General features: G+C 40.1%; 1 non-coding gene across 1 annotated transcript; it reads right to left on the minus strand.

The window, feature by feature from the left end:
• Positions 1-284: 284 nt before the first annotated feature.
• LOC114236703 (U6 spliceosomal RNA) lies at positions 285-391 on the minus strand. The gene has a single exon (XR_003622567.1). It is a non-coding gene; the product is annotated as a U6 spliceosomal RNA (small nuclear RNA).
• Between the last annotated feature and the right edge of the window lie 14,119 nt (positions 392-14,510).

Here is a 14,510-nt window from a genome sequence, read left to right on the forward strand (position 1 = left end):
TCGCACAGAAACGAAGACCCAACACAGCCATAAATAAATAAATAATTTTTTAAAAATAAATAAATAAATAAATACAATAGTTTGCATCTACTAACCCGACTCCAAGTCCATCCCCCCCACCCCTCTCCCCCTTGGCAACCACAAGTCTGTTCTCTATATCTGTGAGTCTGTTTCTGTTTCGTACATAGGTTCATTTGTGCTGTATTTTAGATTCCACATATAAGTGATATCATATGGTATTTGCTTTTCTCTTATTTCACTTAGTATGATAATCTCTAGTTGCAAAAAATATGGAATGCTTCACAAATTTGCGTGTCATCCTTGGGCAGGGGCCATGCTAATCTTCTCTGTATTGTTCCAATTTTAGTGTATGTGCTGCTGAAACGAGCACTGGACACACTTCTTGGATCTGGGCAGGCTTATGACTCCTTCAACCAAGAGACTACAGTGGACACAATAGTGAGGCTGGGTCATAAAAGGTAATGCAGCATCAGCCTTACACACTAGAACACTCAAGCTTGGAGCCCTGAGCTGCCATGTAAAAGTCTAACTACCCTGAGAACATTAGCTGTAGGGAAGTCAAGCCACATAAAGAAGAGAAGTGCAGTTACTTCTGTTGGCAGTCCCAGGCCCTGAGGCAGCCCAGCCCAAGGGATGAGACCTGAAACCTCAAGGAGGAGAGGTCCACCATCCCTGCTGTGCCCAGTCTGATTCCTGACCCACAAAACCTGTGAACATAATCAAATGGTTGTTTCAAGATGCTGAATTTGGGTCAATTCATTATGCAGTAAAAGTAACTGCAAGAGAGTATGAGGGTCAAAGACATATCAGTATGAATGGGTAGATACATTATCCAAAAATATTCCAGTTATCTGCAGAATGGAAGTTTACAATACTTTGGAATAAAAGTTTTTCCAAAATAATCTGGAGTAATCTTTGCACTTGTTTTCTATTATAGCTTCAGAGCAATGAAACATATAAAGCCCATCCCTTGCTCATGCTTTCTGTTCAAATTGCTTCTTAATTGTGAAAACCTCTATCTTAGTCATAAGACAGAAGGATAAAGTTAGTCAACCTTGCTGTTTGAACCCCCATTTCAAATTTTATCCCATGAATGCAGATGTGAGTAAACTGCATCCTCAAGATTCCTAATAAGAGAATGGATTAGCATAACTTCTCAGGTGATAATGCTATTTCATGTCTATATGTTTCACAGTTCTAGCAGTAAAAATGCTAATACTATTGCTGACATTTTAAAAACTAATATCATCCTTATTTTTGCTTGTATTTTAAAGCCACAAAAAATAAAATTAACCCCCAACAATGCTTCTGCTTTTTTTTGTGTGTCCTTAAAACACAGTATATGGTAAGGATAATGATAAAGTCCTATAAATATATAAAACGCTCATTAGAATAAGCAAGCTTTGTGTTTCTACCATCCTGGAATCCAGGTTCTCAACTTATGGTAAGGTACAGATATACAAGTTGAAGAATCACCACCCTGGAATGTAGAATTAAAAAAAAAATGTAGTGAGGTGGATGGACATAGAATCTGTCATACAGAGTGAAGTAAGTCAGAAAGAGAAAAACAAATACCATGTGCTAACACATATATACGGAATCTAAAAAAGCGGTACTGATGAACCTAGTGGCAGAGCAGGAATAAAGACGCAGACGTAGAGAATGGACTTGAGGGCACAGGGAGGGAAGGGGAAGCTGGAATAAAGTGAGAGAGTAGCACTGACGTATATACACTACCAAATGTAAAATAGATAGCTAGTGAGAAGCAGCCGCATAGCACAGGGAGATCAACTCGATGCTTTGTGACGACCTAGACGGATGGGATAGGGAGGGTGGGAGGGAGGCTCAACAGGGAAGAGATATGGGGATATATGTATACATATAGCTGATTCACTTTGTTGTACTTTGTTGTACAGCAGAAACTAACACAACACGGTAAAGCATTTATACTCCAATAAAGATGTGAACTGTATAAAAAACAAATAAATAAGATAAAATTCAGAAAAAGAAAGATGTGAAAAAAAATGTAGAACAGTGCTTCTGTGAATTGTTGAATTCAAGGTAGACATATAGTATTAAACAGATATTATGGGAATAATAGAATTTATCATTTTTTCTATTTTTACTATTCAGCTACCAAATATCATTGAAATGAATAATTCTTTTTATTTTTCCTCCAACTCTATCGAGATATAATTGGCATATAATATTACATAAGTTTAAGGTGCACAATGTGATGATTTGACACAAATATATATTGCTAAATGTTTACCATAATAAGAGTAGTTAACACATCCTTCACCTCACATACAGTAATTACCATTTTTTGTTGTTGTTATTATGTTGAGAACATTTAAGATCTACTCTTACTGGGAAAACTGGATAAGCACATGCAGAAGAATTTGACCCTTATCTTACACCACTCAAAAAAATTAACTCAAAATGGATTAAAGACTTAAACATAAGACCTGAAACCCTAAAACTCCTAGAAGAAAACATAGCTAAAAAGCTCCTTGTCATTGGTCTTGGCAGCAATTTCCTGGATATAACACCAAAGGCACAAGCAACAAAAGCAAAAATCAATAGGTGGGACTACATCAAATTAAAAAGCTTTTGCACAGCAAAAGGAACAACCAACGAAATGAAAAAGCAACCTACAGAATGGAAGAAAATATTTGCAAACCATATATCTGATAAGTGGTTCCAAAGTACTTAAAGAATTCATACAACTCAGCAAAAACAACAAAAAACCTTATTAAAAAGTAGGCAGAGGAGTTCAATAGAGTTTTCAAAAACAACATACAAATGGTCAACAGGCACATGATAAGGTGCTCCACACCACTAATCATCAGGGAAATGCAAATCAGAACCACAAGATATCACCTCATTCCTGTTAGAATGGCCATAGTTAAAAAGACAAGGGATAACAAGTGTTAGCAAAAGGTGTGAAGAAAAGGGAATCCTTTTGCACTGTTGGTGGGAATGCAAACTGGTGCAGCCACAATGGAAAACAGTATGGAGTTTCCTCAAACAAAAAATAGAACTACCATATGATCCAGCAATCCCACTTCTGGATATATATTCAAAGGAACTGAAATCAGGATCTCATCAAGATATCCACACTCCCATGTTTATTGCTGTATTATTTCACAATAGCCAAGATCTGGAAACAACCTAAGCATCCATCAATTGATGAATGGATGAAGAAAATGTGGTGTATATATAATGGAATACTATTCAGACATGAGAAAGAAGGAAATTCTGCTGTTTGAGACAACTTAGATGAAACTTGAGGGCAGTGTGCTAAGTGAAATAAGTCAGACAGAGTAAAACAAATACTGTATGATCTCACTTATATGTGGAATCTAAAAAAGCCAAACTCAGAAAGCAGAGTCACCAGGAGCTAGGGGGTGGGGGAAATGGGAAAGTACTGGTGAAAGGGTACAAACTTCCAGTTAGAAGATTAACAAGTTCTGGGGATTTAATGCACAGCATGGTGACTATAACTAATAATACTGTATTATATTTGAATGTTGCTAAGAGAGTAGATCCTAAATACTCACCACAAAAAAAGAAATGGTAATTATGTAACAGGAGGGAGGTGTTAGCTAACTATGGTGGTAATAATTTTGCAATATATGAATGTATCAAATCAGCACATTGCACACCTTATACAATGTTGTCAATTATATCTCAATAAAACTGGGGGAATAAAAAAAATCTACTCTCTAAGCAACTTTCAAGTATATAATACAGTATTGTTAACTATAGTCACCATCCTGTACATTACATGCCCAGAATGCATTCCTCTTACAACTGTAATTTGTACCCTATGACTAATATCTCCACATTTCTTCTACCAGCCCCTGGTAAACACCATTCTACTGTCTGTTTCTGAGTTTGACTTTTTAAGATTCTACGTGTGAGATCATACAGTATTTGTCCCTCTTTATTTGACTTACTTCACTTAGCATAATGCCCTCAAGCTTCCGATTATTTTTAAATGATGGAATACAGAGCAGTGTATTTTCTTTCATGAAGGGAACTAAGACATAAACCAAACTTCAGGAGTACCTTTGAATGTTTTAGCAAAATACAAAATATGTTTCCAACCAACTTCTGCAAGTTATTGTTAACCAAGCAGAATAAGACAGACACCAAAGAGAGAAATTGATAATAAGGGAGCATACTTCAGTCAGTTGGCAATAGTGTACTTTAATGAGCTCTATTATTCATTTTAAATTAGATGTTAATTCCTTACTATTATACATATTCACTCAGAGACTATGGAATTGGAAATGGCAGCAGAGGTTCTGCCTCCTATAACACTGGGCAAGGGATTCTCTGGGCTTTAGGTTCCCCAAGTGTAAAGCAAGGATAACAACAACCACCGGCAGGACTGAGCACAGGGGCCAACATGTTGAGAAGCCTACGGGGTGGCATGTAGTCTGCAATCACTGGTATATTATTTTGTTATTTCACAGGTAGAACCCCTGTGATTGTTTCTTCTGGGGCAGCTAAAGCTGCAGGTTTATTCTGTGAAAGACACAACTCATCTGAGGCAATGCATCACAGAGGCATGTGCAGGGATTGATCGAAAGTGATGTGTTTCTTGAGTTTTATAGAACCTACCTACAGCTATGTTGTTACTTTACGTTGAGTTTTGTATAATTTAGAGCATGTCTCTGTTTATATACATTTTTTCTCCTCTTTCTGATTCTAAACAGCTCACCACACACTCCGTCCTCTCTCCTATCTCTCCCTCTCTTTTCTTTACTTCACTACTCTCTCTCTTACACACTCCTACTTTCACTGAACATCTATGGAAAGAAGTAGGAGGCAGCCTTTAGAAGAGGAAATTTTATATCTAACTATATACATACTATATATCTAACTAATCCCCCCCCCAAACAAAACACCCTTAAAACAAGAAAATAAACTTTAAAAATTCTTCTATTTCCTTTTATGGTCATTTAAGGGAGAGGCATTTAAAGGAGGAAGGAAAGGCTGGCTCAACTATCACAAAAAAAACCCCCAAAAAACAGAGGAAGTTAAAGAAATAGAGAAAGCAAAGGGGGGGGGGGGGGCGGGGAGAAAGAGAACTCAGGAAGAAAACGAAAATCATGGAAAGTGGAAAAAGACAAGTGATGTAGGAAGACAAGAAAAGGGGCAATAAAAGCTCAAGCTCAGCGGGTTCTAAAGACAGCCTTAGTCACGCTGGCCAGAGTACTGGCATAGTGAAAGCAGTGGCCTGAATTCCACCCCTCTCAGGCAAATCACAGAAATCTTGGGTCAATTTCATTGCCTGTAAAAGGTAGACAAAACCTTTGCCCCTTATAAGTTTAAATTCTCATTTTATTTCTGATACCTTTTCACGTTGTCTTTAAGCAGCTTACAAAATGATTAACCAGGGCTTCAAGTTCTTTAACAGCTTTTTATACCCAGCCTTTCAAAATGCCACCCCTGGATTATTCAAATGGAAACTAAGTTAAAATCACATAAATCTCATCAAGCCGGACTAGGTACTGCTTATCCCAGCCTCCCTACACAAAGTCGTCATTTTATGGATGTCACTCTTCCACTTAACACACTAAGGGCACACATAAAAACGACAAGCGAAAGCCTTCAAATAAACCCAAATAACAACACATTTTACAGTTCCCTTTTGACAGAACTCCCAGTTCGGAAGATCAACTAGGGTGAGAAGTCGTGTTCACCCTTATTAGGAAACGGGCACAGTTTAAAGGCTTACTTCGACGTCTTAGGAAATTACAAAAGAGGTTTCCTTTCCAAGAGAGGTTCAGGCCAGGGAACGAGCAGGCAACCTCCCTACCCACCCCGCCCTGCACTCGACATCAGATTAGGACTAAGCGGTAGGATCCTGCCGCTGACGTCAAAAGAAGCCGGCTGCTGCGAGGGGCGGAGGGAAGGGCGGGCGACGACGCGACTGCGCAAGGGCGGAAGGCCGGCGGCGGACGGAGAAGGCAGGCGAGCTAGATCCGGCAGCTGGCGGAGGGAGCCGCACGACCGCGGCCACGCGAGGGCAGGGCGCGCCGCGCGTGCGCGGGGCGTGGCTCTAGTTATGCAGTTTTTCCGGCATGTGAGCGTCTCTTCCCGGCCGCTCTCGCGGCCTGGCCGGCTCAGGCCTTCCTAGAAATGATGCGGTTGGCGCTCTCCTTCCTCATGACCGTTGTGAAATCATTACGCCCCCGGAGTCCACGGCAGCCCAGCCAGGTCTTGCACGTGTTCATTGTCCCCGGGCCGAGTGCGGTCAAACTTTGCGGGGGTAGCGGGGCCTGGGGCGGGGCGGGGCGGGGCGGGGCGGGGGTGGGGTCTACACTCCGGGCACTTGTCTCGCGGGGTGTGGGCCCCAGGCTGACGCCGAGTTGGTTGAAGGGCTTTCTAACTGACCACCCACTTCGTTCACTTCCCCCACGGTAGAGCCCTCCGGGGAACCCGCCTCTAGATCTGGGATGGCCCTTTAGCAGCTGGAGAAGGTTGTGACCGCCAGAGTCCTTCCGTAAAAATGTAAATGCCGTAATAACTATCTGATTAAATTCATTTCCGCAAAGCAGGCAGAATGTTGTGAGGTTCTTTATTGAGAAGAGTGAGCAAAGGGCAAGTGATGCTTGGTCTTCGCGTTTAAAAACAGTTCCTGAAACTATTGAGGGGATACAGTGGAGCTTTTCCAGCTTGTCTCTTCCCTGCAGCCACCTATTTCTCCCTGAACTCTCTCAGCCCAGGGAAGAGAGAGACCAGGTTGGGATTTCCGGGTCTACAGATCCAAAGCAGCCTAGAAGGAATCACATGAACAATGCCTAAAACAGACCACCTCCAGATCCTTTTTTGAATTGGAAGCCGAGATAGTCCTGCTGGGACTGAATGAATAAATATACACTAGTGATTAAACGTATGTATAAGACTATGTCTGTTATGTTTCTATTCTGAAAATTAGGTATGCACTAGATATTTTTAAATCTAAAGGGAAAACAATTAGTAACCCAGCAGACATCGCCCACTGATTCATGCTTCCCACCTTAAGGAGTAACTGGATTGCTTTTGAGATTCCAGTGATATGTATGAAAACACTGTACACTCAAAAGGAATTATGTATCAGCTCTAAGTAGTTGCTCTCAGGATGTAGGATTTAGATACCTCTAAATTGTTTCCTGATTTGTGAATAGAGAAATCTGTGGTAGTTTTAAGGTGTGGCAGAGGAGCGATATCCGGTTCGGTAGTGTGCATGTGTCGCTGTCACTATGAGGAAACATTTCCCTGAGACAAAACTAGACTATGGCTCCAGTGAGTTTAATGTCACAGTGTATATAATTTAAATCAATCCAAATAACAATTCCTCTAAAGCACCTTATGGTGGGCCTGGAGAAAGCTTGTTCTTTTAGTTACATAGTAAGATAAATTATTTTCACTGTAACAACCAATGTTAACACCGGTCCAGGGAGAAACAGTGTTACAGTAGAGCCTTTGGATGCTGTCATGGAAAGAACACTGGATTGGGAATCAGAAAAACCAGAGTTCTAATCTAACCCTGGCACTCAATCTAAAATCGTCTAAAATCTTTCGTTTCTCTGGATTTCCCTTTCCTCTCATTTAATGTGGTGTTTGTCACTCTCCTGAATTCTCCTGTTTGCTGGTCAGTCTTTCCTTCTTTGGTCTTAGCACCTTAGCATAACATAGTTTAGTGAGTACTCACTAGAGGTTTGTTGAAATAATTCTTTCCAACTCTACAAAGTTTGATGTTGAGCCATTTTTATTCTTTGAAACAATACATGTTATTAAGAATGATATTTATTGTCAAAGAATCACTCCATAGATGACTTATTACAGAGGTGTACAGGTACCTTTACAGAGGATAAATCTTGCGGACACCACCTTAACCAAATAATCAAAATTAACCAAAAATTGGACAATAATTGGACATCATGTGCCCTTTGCTGTGAAGCTTAGAGAAAGATTCAACATCATCTATGGAGTAGTCCTGGGAAAATATTTAACCTGAATCTAATCATAATCTAATCACTGACAACTCCAAATTAAGGAGCATGCTGCAAAATAGTTGACCTGGAATCATGAAAGAGATCATAAAAGACCAAACCCTAGGGAATTGTTCTAAATTAAAGAAATGTGACAACTGTATGCAGGGAACTTGATATGAGCCTCATTTTTATTTTATTTGATTATTTTTTAATGAGCCTTATTTATTTTTATTTCATAATGTTAAAAATGGCTAATGTGGTCCTGAGAGTCCCAGAAGTTACCTCCTGTTCCCTCTGAGAAAACTAATTAAATGTGTAGGGAGCTTCAGAAAAGGTGATTCTTATTATTCCTAAAAGTTTCTTCCGTGAAAGACCGCTCGTGTTAAACACTTATTGGAAACAGAACACACTACTAAATGAGGTCAGCTACTTCACTGCTCAAAATTATAACTCCATCCTTAAAAGGAAAATGGAATCATATTTAAACTGTCATTTTTAGGGACTTGCTGGCCCTTTCTATTTTTAATTGCCTAGGCCCAGTTAGAGGGAAACAAAGAATAATAAAAATGAAACTACTAGAAAAGCTTGAGGAAGTAAATGTTCTTAATATTTTTTTTAATTTTATTATTCTTAATATTATAGCTCTTGATTTTCTTGAGGTAATCACTGCTTTACACCCTCCAGAGGTCCTGAGAGCCTCTAGAAATGAGGGCCTGTTCCTGAGTCCTTCACCTTCCAGCCCCTCCTACCTCTGCAGACTCATCAATCCCTGGTGTACACACACACTGTATTCTCACACACCAGAATATTCCTTGTGTAAGTCTTCTTTCAATTAAGATAGGTTTAAGATGAAATGAATAAAAGGGAAGTTATCTGTTCACATAACTGAAAATCCCAGGGGTAGCATATAGGATATGACTACAAGGAGGGGCCCATATGAAGTCTTGGATTGGGTTTCTATCTCTGGTCTCTGCTATTTTTCTCTGCTGACTTCATTCTCAAACTGGTTCTCTTCTGCAGCTCCAGGCTTACGTCCTCCTTTCAGCAGTCCCAGCAGGAACAAGCACCTCTCTCCCCTCCCCTGGCCAGGAGTACAGCCAAAGCCCTGGACTTGGCTGTTGTCCTGAACCAGTCACTGGGAGGAAGTGGGGAAGAGGTCAGCCCCACCTCAGCCACCTACAGCGAGAACGGAGAAGTTGTGGGTCCCCCAGGGAAAATGAAAGAAGGGAGACTGAACGCTGGGCAGGCTGAAACAACAGGTGTCCACTGTATTTCTCAACACACGCAGCAATCTCATACCTCCCTGCCCTGGCCCCTGTTTTTCCACTGCCTAAAATGCTCTTCCACGGTTATCCTTCTGACAAATGCCTATGTAGCCTTTAAAAGCCAGATCACACGTCACCTCCTTCTTGCCACCTTCTTTGTCCATAAAATTACTCCATCCATGGAACCGTTTCTGTGCCTCATACCTATTTCTATTATTATCAGACTGAATTGGATTTTTTAGAACAATTAATTGCAATTATACAAGTAATATATATTCATTATTAAAAAATTTGAAGAGTAATATCACTCAAAGAGTGGCCCTTGGACTGTCACCAAACTCTGAAGTGTTTGTTACGGTCCTCAATAAGTACAGAAATCGAGAGTGAGTCTAAAACTTGTTTTGGCAATTTGACAGAACTTTATGTCTGTTGAATCTAACAATAAACAATTCACGGGACTTCCTGGTGGTGCAGTGGTTAAGAATCCGCCTGCCAATGCAGAGGACATGGATTCGAGCCCTGGTCCGGGAAGATCCCACATGCCGCGGAGCAACTAAGCCCGTGCTGTACAACTACTGAGCCTGCGCTCTGGAGCCCGCAAGCCACAACTACTGAGCCCGCGTGCCACAACTACTGAAGCCCACACACCACAAGTACTGAAGCCCGTGCGCCTAGAGTCCGGCTCCACAGCAAGAGAAGCCACCGCAATGAGAAGCCTGCGCACCACAATGAAGAGTAGCCCCCCGCTCTCTGCAACTAGAGAAAGCCCACGCGCAGCAGCGAAGACCCAATGCAGCCAAAAATATTAATTAATTAATTAATAATAATAATAATTTGCCTATATTTGCATGGCTATTGAGTGACAAGATTTTTTTCCCAGTAAGTCAACTCCAGAGCCTCCAATACTTTCAGCCATTGGGTTCCACTTCCTCCATACTGAGATTATTAAAAGAGATAAAATCATCTAATGTGCTTTAAAGCCTTGCCACTCAGTATAGCTCTTAGACTAGCAGTATCAGCATCACTTGGGAGTTTTTTTGGAAATGGGGCTCTCAGTCTCCACCCAGGTAATTTGTATACATCTTAAAGTTTGAGAAGCACTTCTTAAAGAATATCAGGAAATGTCAACTCTCACTGCACTGGTTTTCTATAACTGCTGTTTAAAATTACAACAAATTTAGTGGCTTAAAGCAACACAAATTTATATTATCTTACAGTTCTGCAAGTTAGAAGCCCTAAATCAGTTTCAATGGGCCAAAACCCAGGTGTTGGCAGGGTCACACTCCTTTGATGTGGTCTGTTTGGAAGTCATGCCAATAAGCTCTTCTTACTCTTGAACTGCTGACTAAAACTAAGACTGATTGGCCAATTTTTTTTTTTTAAGATAATATAGATTGTCTCCTGTTGTGTCTGTTTTCAAATTACTGTGTTTAAATGAACTTCTTTTTTTTTCTTTTTATTTATTTATTTATTTTTATATTTTATTTTTGGCTGTGTTGGGTCTTCGTTTCTGTGAGAGGGCTCTCTCCAGTTGCGGCAAGTGGGGGCCACTCTTCGTCGCGGTGCGCGGGCCTCTCACCGTAGCGGCCTCTCGCATTGCGGAGCACAGGCTCCACACGCGCAGGCTCAGTAGTTGTGGCTCACGGGCTTAGTCGCTCCGCAGCATGTGGGATCTTCCCAGACCAGGGCTCGAACCCGTGTCCCCTGCATTGGCAGGCAGATTCTTAACCACTGCGCCACCAGGGAAGCCCTGGTTGGCCAAGTTTTGACATGAAGTACCATAAAGAATAAATCCATCCAAGGACCAGCTTGACTGGATTATTTGCAATCAGCAGATATTTACTGAGTAGCTATTTGCAGCCTCATCTTTGGACCTTAATTTCCTTGCTTGAATAAATGAGATGAGAGTAGATACTAACTTTAATCTAGCTCCAAAAGCAAACCTGTGGTTTTGTTAGCTTTACAGTTCAGTTTATCAAATTGGCACTGGCCTTAACTCTTGGTCACACATGCCCAATTTCTGGAAACACCTCCAAAAACTGTCTCAGAGCTTCGCTCCATACTCAGTCACCAAACAACTTCACTATATTGTTTCTGTGAGCTCCTGTCCCCCCACTGCAACTCTCTGGGTATAGCAATTCCAACAGGCCTCCTGTTCTGCAGTCCAGGCCTATACAGAACAGAGGTTGTGGGCTATTTAAGTAGCCCACTGTGAGGACACATAATAGAGCAGAAGTGGAAACATGGCTGATCTGCTACAAAGTGCTGCAAAAATAACAGGGTAAATCGGGACCTGTAGCTCTCCGTTAGGGAGAGAGGGCTGTGGTGATAGGACAGGCACTTGAAGATGGAACTGACTTCTGGATGGAAAGGAGAAGGCAAGACCAGGCTGCCTATGGAAGGCCCTCGGAGAAAAACATGCAATTCAGTCCACAAGTTCTGATTAAGTATCTACCATATACACAGTGTCTATCAGGTTCTGTAGAGAACGCAAATAAATGCAAAAATGGTCCTATTTTTAAGGAGTCAATGAATTCACCCATGAACTAATCAAGTAACAACAATGCATGATAGTATGGAATCATGTGTCAAAATATATACTAAAGGTTGTAAATGCTAGGTCTTGGTTCAAGTTGAGACATAGAGGGGAATAAAGTGAGGTGGTAATGGGGTAAGGAAATGAGTGACAAGGTAAGTTAAGATTGTGGAAAGCCTCAATTGCCGAAAGGTGTTTGATCTCTATCTTTTATCTTCAGCATTTTTTTTTTGAGGAAGTGGAAGAAGTAAACTGATATTTCAAGAGCAATTTAGAGATGTCCCAGGATGAACAAGGGATGGGAGAGACTGTAGGCAAGAAGACCATTTAGAAAGCTACTGTGATGGTCCAGGCATGAGATAACAGCAGATATAGTAGAATAGAACAGGCAGATTCAAGAACAATTTCCTTCCTTGAAGGAAGGAACAACAGGACTTAGTGACTAAAATACAATAAAGAAGAAATAACCAAAGATGAGTCTGAGGTTCAAGATGTCTGGATGACCAGAGTCAAAGAATTTTAGACCTGAAAGGGGTCCAATTGGACTCCCTCACTTTAAGAAATAAGAAAACGGTGGTTAAGTGTCAGAACTAGTTCTCTGCAGAGCCAGCAGCAGAATGCCCAGGCCAGTGCTATTATGAGATTTACCAAGCAGTATATGTCTAAGTGTTAATTACATATAAATCATGTTCAGTCCCAACTACTGGACCACCAGGGAATTCCCCAGAATGGCTATTTCTAATGATGAGAGCAACCAGACCAGAATGCATTGTCATATAACTGCCACAGGACTAAATGAAAAAGTCATGTAACTACATGAATAGTTCATGTGTAAAGTCAGACAGTCTCTGATTTCTGCCATAAATAGAAACTTGATGAGCAACTTCTTAAGGTTCTAAGTGCTCCCTGTTGACATTAACCGTAATGACTTATACCTTCTCTGACTGCTGTTTGCACTTACTAGTCACCTTGACATTTGTCTTTGTGTGTACCATTCCCTTTATTAAGAGTGTACCTCCATCTAGGCAGGGGACTTACATTTCATTTGTCCTTAGCCTAAATTACAGTATTGTGTTATTAAATTCTGCTGGTCTAACCAATTGCTGAAGAAATTAATGAAATTATGCCAATTGTAATTTTAGGATTAAAGAAACTGAACGTTTAAATATTAATGAAAAACATGCTCCCCTGAGAGGCTGCAGAGACTAATGGAATGAGAACTGATTTAAGTATCAGGAATATGATTCTTCAGTAGCCCCCAGGAGGTCACAGATAATTCCATTTTTCTCTTCAGTCATCATCTGAAGCCTGCAGGTCTTGGTAAGTAAAAATGCAACTTTAATTATCATTGATTTCCTTTTAGACATGGGTGAACTCAGGGCCTACTAGTACTAGGACCTCTGTTTGTTGAGAAAGAATATACAAAATATATTATAGACTTACCATTCTATTTTTATTTCGAATGACAACTCAGTCATTTACCTTCTTTTTAAAAAAATTTATTTTATTGAAGTTTAGTTGATTTACAATGTTGTGTTAATTTCTGCTGTAGAGCAAAGTGATTCAGTTATATATATTTTTCATATTCATTTACCTTCTTAATGGAACAGTCTCACTTGTCTGAACTCATTGCTACTAAAGCTTTTATGCAATTAAAACATATGCTTTACCCCTCCCAATTCTGGATCCTTTATAACTCAGAATAGGTCTTAGTCGTTCCACATTTTAATGGTGGTGTTTTGGAAGTAGGTACATGGAAAAGCAACTTTCTTCAAAATAACTCAGAAATAATGTAACAACCTTTTCAAACCATGATTTTTCTGGAATTTGACTCTTAAAAGGATAGTCAAAAGTTTTTTTTCAACTCCGGTCCTTAGACAACCTTGTGGAGCAGAGCCACTAGACCCATTACTTTCCATCTTCTGGATTAGTCATGAATTTTTTCTTTTAAAGTTAAAATTATAAGTATCAATAACATCACAGTTTAGTGAGTTAATGCTAAGCATATAAAATGTCGGCCCACTTCCTCTACCACCGTTGTTGAGCCTGAAGGGAGGAACAGTGAAAATTGTCATGTCTATTGAATATAATTTGGGGTACAGTCAGAAGGGAGTGGAAAATGGGCACAAAGTTTTGGAATAGTTTGGGTGGTTCTGCACTTCTGGAAATGATTGCCAGACACAGGAGGTGTGGGGAACAGGGAGGTCCGCTGGGAAAAGATATCAGGAGTAGAGCAAGTAACCCCTCCTTCTCCCAGAACTTCTCACTCCTATGCTTGTGAACTTTTTTAGATTAATCATAGACCTAGAGATTAAAAAAAAAATTATAAAATATATCAAGACATCACCAAATCAGCCTATTGGAGAGGCATGGTGGGAGATCCTCTAAATATTAGAAAAATGTTCCATTAAGAAATTAAAAATAAATTATATTACTCTCAAGTCATTACAAATATAGGTGGTGATTTCACTGAAGCTCAATGTTTCAATGAAGCATATCACCAATTAGGGGTTTTATTCCCCTTTTTATTTTGAAATAATTGAAACTTCCCCCACTGATACTATCTTACACAACCATACTAGATGATCAGAACCAGGAAAATAGCATATCATCAATTAGTTTTTAAAGATTTCAAAGTTTGTTAAAGCATTTTAAATCCCTGCTGAATATTGGAGAGGGAAGTTTCCCTGGAAG

The sequence above is a fragment of the Balaenoptera acutorostrata genome, chromosome 4, assembly GCF_949987535.1.
Source record: "Balaenoptera acutorostrata chromosome 4, mBalAcu1.1, whole genome shotgun sequence".
NCBI classification, from domain to species: domain Eukaryota; kingdom Metazoa; phylum Chordata; class Mammalia; order Artiodactyla; family Balaenopteridae; genus Balaenoptera; species Balaenoptera acutorostrata.